General features: G+C 46.6%; 1 protein-coding gene across 3 annotated transcripts in view; it reads left to right on the top strand.

Moving 5' to 3' along the window:
* Positions 1-272: 272 nt before the first annotated feature.
* The window catches only part of c8h1orf210 (chromosome 8 C1orf210 homolog), a 39,899-nt gene continuing 30,551 nt past the window's right edge, over positions 273-9,620 (top strand). Inside the window, exons 1-2 of one of the 3 annotated variants that reach the window (XM_068036886.1) lie at positions 273-537; positions 1,534-1,613. The gene's annotated coding sequence lies outside the window, so the exon portion shown is untranslated. Of the gene's footprint in view, positions 538-1,530; positions 1,614-9,620 lie in introns of all 3 variants that reach the window. The other 2 variants (XM_068036887.1, XM_068036885.1) reach the window with 2 other exon arrangements.

Here is a 9,620-nt window from a genome sequence, read left to right as displayed (position 1 = left end):
TGTAAAATCCACCCATATTTACCTATACTTTTGCCTGGAAAACGTGATCTGTGTCTCTATGATGTTTACTGCTGTCTTTTTATATAGCCAGTCAGAGTGAGTAAACCCACAAGAAGGGTTGCTGGTAGGGCACTCAGAAACAGTGACACTGAAACCACCAGGAAAATATGCAAATATATACAATTAAAGGCACTACAGTCCTCAGAGCCTGGTTAGATTTCAAAACGACCATTGTTTCCTTCAGTGTTGTCATAGAACTGGTTGTGTGTGTGACTATAGATAATTACTACCTTTCGTTCATTGCCACAATAGTGAATGAAAGGAAAGCCAAAAAATGTTTGATTTGTTTGCTTGGTTAAACATTAGCCAATACTCAGCATGTAGAGATCAGTAACAGCGAACGGTTTGTAGCCTTGAGAAGGTTAACACGGGCTACAACCTTTGCACTGTGGCACTCCCATACTAGAAACACTCCTGCACTCGGAGAGGTAAAACGACGGCAAGAAACCAGCCTTTTTAAAATTAAATACCCCTCAGGTAAGAGATTCCACTTCCGTCAATTTCATTAAGAGCTTCGGGTCTTCAGCCCGACAAAGAAAGGGGAGATTTTCAGCACTTTACACCTGTAAGTATCCGTCTATCAGGAAGTAATAGCAGCGTGTACAGAGAGGGATTATGTTTATCTTCACAAAAATACAGGATTCAATGTTACTGTGTAGTGGTTTAAGAAACCTTGAAGGATCAAATCAAACAATAATAAAGTGTGGAAGAATATAAAGTAAAACCAAGAGCACATGAGCAAAATGGGTAGTAATTTGAAGTGGAGCAACTTAGAGTACAGCAACATGGAGCACAGGAATCAAAGGAGAGGAACTTCAAGTAGTGAAATAAAAGAATCTGCACTTTGTTAATTCCTCAGCACCTTTTTATTATTGTACTGGATTACACTGAATATAAAGTAGGGAGCTGAGGATTAGACCACTGTGCATGTTCTTCATTTAAGTGCTGCAGCTCCCTATTAAAGAGATGTGTGCACTGAAATTGGGAATATCCAATATTGTACTGACAATATACTTTGATGCAGTTTTAGTTATGGTTTTGAATAATTTAAAATCTTTGAACATTAGCTGTTTGCGAAACTCAAAAAAAAAACTTAGAAATACAACTGACTGTTGCCATGACATGCACTCCTTACACATCAGTCTGAATTTCCACCTTGAAATATTTAATTGACCCTCCGCTACTATAAGAGCAGCTGGACATTTGGCCATTAACAAATGAATGTGAATAATAACCACCTGAGCAGCAAAGGATGATTAAAAAAGTGTGTGCCTTTAAGATTCTGTTTGAAAACAGTGTACCCTTAAGACTGAGCACAGGGTGCCAGCTGCACTTGACCCTAGGCCACAGCAGGAGAGAGAGGTCACATGCAATAATGTTTCCAATTAATTATGTAAAAACTGGCTGAAACAAGTTTTGAGAGACTCTCCAGCAAAGCGTGCTACTGAAGAGCTGTCTATTTTCTCTCAGTAGAAATTCTACAAGGAGCTACAGACCAAGATAATTGCCTAAGGAGGAAATAACCCTTTTAAGACATTGCTTGTATTACTGAGGTAAAGTTTTGACTGAGATACTGTCGGTTTTAAAATTCAAGTTGACCTATTGCTGTGCTCGTCATTGAAAGAATTGTTTGATGCCTGCTACAGCCGAAGTGTTTTGAATGCCTATCAAGAAAAAACAATTTCATCAAATCCGCATGGAGACTTGGGTAGCATTTGATTATTTCCACATTAGAATACCTCACCCATCAGGAATGTAACCCACAAAGAGTTATTTATTTATTCTTAAGAAACAGCTAATTTTTAAACACACCACTTTTAAAACTGGTTAATTGTTAGTTTTGAATGTATCTGTGTGAATGGGGAAGTTAGATTAAAATAAGAAGTTATAAGGTCTTTAGACATAACCTTAGCTTAATAGTGTTTAAGATTTAGTTTTAATAAATAGTTAATTGGTTGTTGACTAAAGATAACCTGGTTTGGTCTGCTTTATTCTGGGAGTTACTAGAGTGTTAAATTTGGCTGTTTTCCTGTTGGGTGGGAAAACTTTAATAATATGCTGCGACCTGTGGAGTGATGGGACTGACTTGACAGTGCATTGCTCACTCCTCGGTCGTAACACACCGAGAATGGGTGCACTGAGGCAGGATCATGGGCTGCAACTGTTTGTTCACTTGGTCGCAGGGGCCATGTTAAATTGGTGCTGCCAGCTTATTATATGCCTGTTTAGGAGTGCGGGAAATTGGGCTTTATTGACACCAGTTAAAGGCAACCAGCACCTTTGAAAGGGGAATAAAAACAGAAAATGCTGGAAATACTGGGCTGAATTTTATGGGCCTCCTTGGGATGGGAGTGGAGGGGGTTGGGAGGCCTCATAAAATTGTGTCAGAAGGCATAGCAACCTTCCTGCCCTGGGCCAATTGAGGCTCTTAAGTGGCCAATTAATGGCCAATTAATGGCCACTTCAGGGCCTCTTCCCACCTCCACCTCAATTCAATAGAAGGCGGAGGGGCCTGAGACCACAAAGAGATGATGCCATGCAAAACCTGGCGGCCTCCTAGCGAGGTCAGGAGGCAGTCTCTCCTTTGGGAGCAATCCAGGGTCCTCAGAGGGACACTCCGGCAGTGATTGCAACCCACACCCTCACTAATCCCACCCCTCACCCCATCGCCTAGGCCTGCCTGAATAGCTCCGGTGACCCCGACCTCACTTACCACTCCCGGGGTTTTCTCTCTCTCCTTGATGCTGCAGAGCCTCCTACAGTACTGGCAGTGGCCACTTTCATTGTCTGGCAGCTCTTGGAGGGATGGCGTTGCTGACGGTGAGCAGTTAATTGCTTGCCTGCCGTGGAATTGCAAAGGGGGTTTGATGGAGGGCCAAGGCGGAGTCTCCCCAAACATCCAGCCCGCCACTGGGACCCCCATCTTTAAAACAAAATCCAGCCCACTCAGCAGGTCTGGCAGCATCTGTGGAGAGAGAAACAGAGTTCACATTTCAGCTTTGTGGCCTTTCATCAGAACTGGGAAAAGTTAGAGATGTAATAGATTTTGAGCAAATAAAAAGGAAGAGGATGGGAAGAACAAAAGTGAAGATCTGTGATAGGCTGGAGGGCAGGAGAGATTAAATGAAAAAAGGTTTCATGGTACAAAGCCAAAGGGAGTGTTAATGACACAAGTAAAGAAATAAAAAATGTGTCAAGAGAAGTGTGAATGGCAGGATCATGAATAGCTGCCGTTTGAAAGCAAAGGAAAGGGGGGGGGGGAAAGAAACAAGAGAGACCACAATCTGTAATCTCTTTCCTGGCATATCCCTCACTCTACCATTACCATCAAGCCAAGGGATCAAACCTGGTTCAATGAGGAGTGCAGCAGATCATGCCAAGAGCAGCACCAGGCATACCTAAAGATGAGATGCCAACCTGGTGAAGCTACAACCACAGGACTACATGCATGCTAAAGAGCAGATGCAGCATACGATAAACAAAGCAAAGTGATCCCACAATCAACAGGTCAGATCAAAGCTCTGCAGTCCTGCCACATCCAATCGTGAATGGTAGTGAACAATTAAACAACCAACCAGAGGAGGAGGCTCCAAAAACTTCCCACCCTCAATGATGGGAGAGCCCAGCACATCAAAGCAAAAGACAAGGCTGAAGCATTTGCAACCATCTTCAGTCAGAAGTACCGAGTGGATGATCCATATCAGCCTCTTCCTGAGTTCCTCAGCATCACAGATGCTAGTCCTTAGCCAATTCAATTTACTCCACTTGATACAGCAAAGGCTATGGGCCCTGACAACATCACAGCAATAGTACTGAAGACTTCTGCTTCAGAACTAGCTGTGCCCCTAGCCAAGCTTTTCCAGTACAGCTACAACACTGGCATCTACCCGGCAATGTGGAAAATTGCCTAGGATGAGCTGTGCACAAAAAACAGGACAAATCCCCCCAGCCAACCCCCACCCCATCAGACTACTCTCGATCATCAGCAAAGTGATGGAAAGTGACGTCGACAGTACTATCAAATAGCACTTACTCAGCAATAACCTGCTCATCGATGCTCAGTTTGGGTTCCACCAGGGGCACTAGGCTCCTGACCACATTATAGCCTTGGTCCAAACATGGATAATAGAATTGAGCTCCAGATGTGAGGTGAGAGTGACTGCCCTTGACATCAAGGAAACATTTGACGGAGTGTGGCATCAAGGATCCCTTGCAAAATTGAAGTCAATGGAAATCAGCAGGAAAACTCTCCACTGGTTGGAGTCATACCTAACACCAAGGAAGATGGCCATGGTTGTTGGAGGCCAATCATCTCAGCCCCAGGACATCGCTGCAGGAGTACCTCAGGGTAGTACCCTAGGCCCAACCATCTTCAGCTGCTTCATCAATGATCATCCCTCCATCAGAAGGTCAGAAGTGGTGATGTTCACTGATGATTGCACAGTGCTTAGTACAATTCACAGTCCCTCAGGTACTGGGGCATTCCACGTCCACATGCAGCAAGATCTGGACAACATTCAAGATGGGGCTGATAAGTGGCAAATTATATCCACACCAGGCAATGATGATCTCCAACAAAAAAGAATCTAACCATGTCCCTTTGATGTTCAACGGCATTGCCATCACTGAAGCCTCCACCATCAACATCCTGGGGTGGGGGGGTTACAATTGACCAGAAATGTAACTGGACCAGCCATATAAATACTGTGGCTATAAGAGCAGGTCAGAGGCTGGGAATTCTGTATGAACACAGGCCTCCTGCATTTCTTCCCATTCTTTTCCCTCACCCCAATCTTTGCCTTCAGCTTTTATGCTTTCAGACGCCTAAGAACTCACCCATGAGGAAGAGAGAGAGCAAGTGATGAGAAGCACTGTCACTTGATCTGACACAGGCAGCCACCAGCTCAGATGTTGGCACTTTGTGTAGCTTAGAGGCTAGTATAGAGTTAGGATCTGCACATGGTGAGTCACTGGACACAATTGGGCTGCAACCAGGCCAGAAGGAAATGGCAGCTTGTGTGCCAGCTCGCCGGACAGTGAAGATGTAGACGAGTTCTTCTGCAGGGGACTCAGATGAGGACTTCAGAGGCAGAATACAGGAGAAGGCTGATGGGTATGCACACCGAGATGCTTGGTGCATTGGCCGGCCTACCACAGAGCATCCTGTCATTGTAAGGAGCATGGAGAAATCCAGCTCCAACTTGGCTCAGGGCTTTGTGCAGAACTTGGAGCCCATCCTTTCCAGTGAATAAGTGATGGCCAACTCCAAGACTGCAATAGCAGATACAGCTGTGATAGATGTCTTGTGTCTGTCTCAATGTCCACAAAGGGAAGCCATCCAACCTCTCAGTGCTGCAGTGCAAGCTCAGACAGAGTCATGAGACCCATGCTTGCTGCCATGCTGGCTCAGACTGGTGCCATATTGGGTGCAGATCTTTGTGCTAAATAGACATGCAGGCTCTCACAGCAGTCCATCAATCTGTCCTCAAGCAGATTACCGCCCCAAGGGAGTGGTGCACGAACCTATTGTCCTCTCTCAGGATGACAGCATTTATGCTCCCGCCTTTGCTGCTCCACCAGTGTCCTTGCTGGTTCCTACCAGCCAGCTAGCCCAGACTGCTACCACCCTTGCGAAGTGGTGCTGTCTGAAGCAGGGCCTTCTAGGGCGAGAGTTGCTAGAGGTCGACCTGCAAGGCCAAATGCAGTCTACCCCAGTGAGAGTCAGCCACCAGCCATGCTGCAGCCACTGGGGTTGCTCTGCATAGGAGTGCTAGGACAGGCAAAGACACCTGCAAGAGAGGCACTAAGGGAATGTAGTAGGGTGAGTAGTTCATTTCTGTTTGTATAATTTTATATTTCGTTGGATGGAGTTATAATGTAAAGCTTTTTGTTCGTGCCTTTTATGTTGAGTAGTGGCGCTGTGAGGGGCGCCTCGAATGGATGTAACAATGGGCAATGATGGCTCCACATTGGTCTGGGGAAGTTGTATCACTGAAATCAGAGCCTGATAATCCATTGCTCTCACAGCCTGTCCAGTTAAAATGGGTCAAGGATGCCTCCCTGCCTCCTCTTGAGTTGGCCTCTGGATTCCTGGCGATAATGGCTGCATCCTCATAATGGCGAGATTGTGGAGGACACAGCAGACCTCCGCGAACTTTGAGACTCGCACTGGCGTGTACTGCAGTTCTCCCCTTGAGCAGTCAAGGCAGTGGAACTGCTGTTTGAGAAGGTTGATTGACTGCTCAATGATCTCTGAGTGGCTCTTTCGTAGGCCCACTCTGCTTGCATGGTGGGTTGGTGGAGGAGGTCATCAGCCATGTACAGAAGGAGTAGTCCTTGTCCCTGAGTACCCTGGTTCCTCTAGATTGGTGAAAGACAGTGGGTAGGGCTGGCTGGCACAGGATGAGTGCATCAGGGCTGCTTCCAGGATACTGGGTATTCACCATAATGATGGTCTTGGCATGGTCGCACACCAACTGCACATTTATGGAATGGAAGCCCTGGTGGTTCTTGTACCTCTCCCTGTTGACATGGAGGGCCACAAAGCCATGTGTGTGCAGCTGATGACCTCCTGTAGCATTGCAAATCCCACAATCCTGGCTAAGCCATGTGCTCTTTCAACCTGCTTGCCCCTCCTCAGTGAAAAGAGTTCAAACTGTCCTCTTTGGAGTATATGTCTTCCATGACCTCCCAGATGCTGCAGTGGATGGGAATACAGGGAAATATTGGTGCTGTCTCATGTTCCTGCCTGGATGGACCCAGAGGCATAAAAACTGGGCCACTGGCAGGGTTGTCCTCACTCTGCTGTGAGGCTCCAGGTTGAGATGAAAGAGATGGCACAGTTCAGTGACCAGAGTCACCTCAGGTACTGCTACTGGGTCAGGTGTAGGTAAAGGCCTGCTCAGGTCAGGAAAAAAAAACCTGAAACGAACCACATCGGACCCGAGCCCGACCCGGCCCGAGTCCATCCATTTTTTCCGCGCCCGACCCAACCCGACCCAAGCCTGACCCGACCCGACCTGATCCAAGCTCGACCCGACCACCGGAAGGTTCACTTTACCTACCTTGCGATTCCGAATCTGCAGGAAGTTGCAGCATGAGCGCAATGATGTCACAGAGACGCTCACTGTGCAGACTCAGAGTTTCCCTCCTTGACGTCCCGATCTCCCAGTTCAGGTAGGCTTCCCAACTTTTGACACTTACTAAACTCAACCACCCAGCAGAGCAATATGTACTGTACGTGTCTGACCCGGACCCGGCCCAATCCGACCCGAGCCCGAAAGTCGGACCCGGAAGAGCCTCCCGACCCAACCCTGACACATGTCATCGGGTCCCGTCGGGTTCGGGTCGGGTAGCAGACCTTTAGGTGTAGGTATAAAAAGTGCTCTTGAGAAACCCTTGGTGGGTAGGGCCTTCAATGGAAAGCTGTCCTCCACCTCCCTATTCATGGAGTTCCCCTTTCTGCATTCTCTGCTCCATCTCCTGATCATGTTGCAGGCCAAGAGGCATTACAACTACAGGCCCATATCTGGATCAGGTATTTCTCTGTCCTCCCTGACTGTGAGCACCAACTCTCAAAAACTAACTCCAAAAACACAGCACAGTGCTTCGAAAAACTAAGTCTAAACAAAAGTAAGTCAAAAGCACTCACCTGCAACTTGTTGACTGGCCCTTTAAATAGCACTGGCGGAAGGCTCAATTTGCAGCTGAACCCTTGATCTTTGGTGAGTGACAAGCAAATTCGTTTCATGAACCTGCATGGTCCAAATTTGGCAGTTGGGCATTGCATTCAGCCGGTAGGGCTGTATGATGTCACGATAGGACGCGTTCTGTTGTTTCTGGCGCATGCACAGGATGCCCATGCAAGAACCCTTCTCAAGTCAGTGTGCCATGTGGACATGCTGAAATCAGCTGGCAACTCAGCGGGCACCCCCAGTTGGGCAATTTGTTTTCGTAATGCGTCTCCAGTGTCACTACGGATCTGAATTTCGCGCCCGTAGATTTTAAGGAGTATCTTAGAAGAGGTAAGGTGCAGAGGTTTAGGGAGGAATTCCAGAGAAGAGGACCCAGACAGCTGGAGGCCTGACTGTCAATGGTGGAGCAATGAAAATCAGATTGGATGGATAAAGGACAACACAAGATTTGGGTTTGCACAAGGGCGATGCTTAGCCAGTCTTGTTAAATATTATACACAGATGGAATTGAGTAACTTGTTTTCCTGAATTTGTTGTTGGTGTTAATATTTGTAGTGAAGTGAGGGCAAGACCCAGCAGGCCAGACTGAAGGATGACAATTGGATGGTGATAGTAAGGGCGGTAGTGATGAGGAGCATGGGACCATTGGGGATGGGAGAGAGATCTTTGATGAGTTCTGGCAGCTAGTGGCATTGGTGTACCGACTCCTTCTCTTCCTGCATTTCTTGTTGCCCAGATGGTGGTGAGGGCTGGTCCCTCATTATTGTGATGTTATGCAGCATGCAGCACACAGACAGAAATTTCAAGGCTGGGATACCTCTTCTTGCCCAGTAGGCAGCCTGTGACCTGACATCCTGGTTGGAATAATGACGGCACGGGATGAATTAATCATGACTGCTGGCCACAGACCTGCATTACAGGCTGCCTATATTCACAGACAAGCTGGACATTGAGGGAATGGAATCCTTTTCTATTCAAGGATGCTAGGATGGTGATGGGGTGCACCCAAGACAATATGGGTATAGTCAATGGTACTTTGTTTTCCAGGCAAGCTTGCAACGTAGGCAAAGCCTAGTGCTCCCTCATCCTGCTTTGGTCTGGCCATTTGGTAGGTGATGTAAGTGTTCCTCTTGGAGTACAGAGCCTCTGTGGTGTCTCAGATACAGCAGTGCACAGCAAACTGGGAGATGTTGTTGTCACCCCCTGCAACCTGAAAGGAGCCTATTGCTTAAAAGTTAAGGGTCACAGTGACCTTCACAGCTACAAGAATTGCAAATAGCTGACAACCTGAGATTGCCGCAAACGATCCCTGGCACGGGACTAATGGACACTCAATGGTTAACAGTCTGGAATTGCAGATAAATGGCAATGTCAGTTGACAGATGCTGCAAATGGCTCCTATGTTTATAGTGATGTTTAATAATAATGTCTTGAACTACAAAGTACAAAGTAGGAGGAAGTGCCAAATTTATATTGCATATTGTTTCTGCAGATTGTTTCTGCAGAACAATGGTTGTGTTCTTCCTCCCCTCCCCCCATGAGGAAAGCTGTGCCGTGATCATTTATTTACTGTTTGGACGTTGAAGGTTCTGGCTCTGACCCCCAGGCGACTGTAAGATCTAACCAGCAGAGCACTGGAATAACATTTAAGAGCTCGTTTGGCTGCTTTCCATATCAGGACTGTGTTTAAACAATGTATCTACCACTTTGTGACCATTACCAAACACACTTTATTTTCTAAAGAACAGGCAGGAAAGGAAGTTTAGTTCTTTAGAGGCCCATTTTCTAATACTAGCAAATACACACCATCTAATACTTAGATCACTGCAGCATTATTGGTAAAACTCAGATCAAACTATTATTAAT

This window comes from Heterodontus francisci, chromosome 8 (assembly GCF_036365525.1).
Source record: "Heterodontus francisci isolate sHetFra1 chromosome 8, sHetFra1.hap1, whole genome shotgun sequence".
Lineage (NCBI taxonomy): Eukaryota > Metazoa > Chordata > Chondrichthyes > Heterodontiformes > Heterodontidae > Heterodontus > Heterodontus francisci.
The sequence above is the reverse complement of the archived record's forward strand: the minus strand, read 5'-3'. Positions and strand labels throughout refer to the sequence as shown.